Below are 840 nucleotides of genomic sequence, written 5' to 3'. Positions count from 1 at the left end.
AGAGATTGACATACATGGCAGCATCACCCAGAACCCAGTCAACAAATAAAAGAGTCAAGAATAGAATAAATCTTTAAGAATAAATTCAGAGGATCTGGGAGGTCAGTCTATGATCAAAATAATTACAATGTGAAAGAAGGTAAACACAGAGGAACAGAGATCCAGGTGGTTAGGTCAGGTAGATTACAAGATAAAGTAGACTATCTTAAATGGAGGGAAATGTTAATGGAATATAAAGTAACAACAACAGTAGGGGTGGGATGGGGGTTTGGGGGCAGGTGGAGGGAGGTGACAGTAGAGCACTGGGTAAGGGCAGACACATCATAGTTCGGGTGTTGGGGAGGACAATACAAGAAAGGGGAGGAGGTTGAAGAATGAGTGGAACACTGAGACAGTTTGCATGAGCAAATAGTGGTGCATGCTCAACCTTGGAACAACAGGGCTCTGTGATACAGGGCATAGTTTGAAGAGGGGAAATAATACTAAGATGCTTGACTGTCTTATAAATATTGGTTTCCCTTGCCTACAATTGTAAAATAGACACTTGAATGGGATAGAAAAGAATGTTGGGAAACATGATGACCGAAAACTCTTAAGCCCGTCGTCATCCTATAACTGATTGAAATACCTAAAAGGGGTTCTAGGCCTTGCCCAGTTAATAGGCTTCTTGTGGAGACTTTGCAGAGTATAGGACCTTAGGTGGAATCTTGAGTCCCATCCAGAACCTTCTGAGGTGGAACATTCCCACTACAAAGGACAAGCAGACCAGCCTGGAACAGCTAGAGTGATAGAAGATACATCTTCAAAGAAAGATCATCAGGAAAAACCCAAAACAAAAAT

This window comes from Chrysochloris asiatica, unplaced genomic scaffold (assembly GCF_000296735.1).
Source record: "Chrysochloris asiatica unplaced genomic scaffold, ChrAsi1.0 scaffold00103, whole genome shotgun sequence".
NCBI classification, from domain to species: domain Eukaryota; kingdom Metazoa; phylum Chordata; class Mammalia; order Afrosoricida; family Chrysochloridae; genus Chrysochloris; species Chrysochloris asiatica.
Note: the sequence above shows the minus strand (reverse complement) of the source record.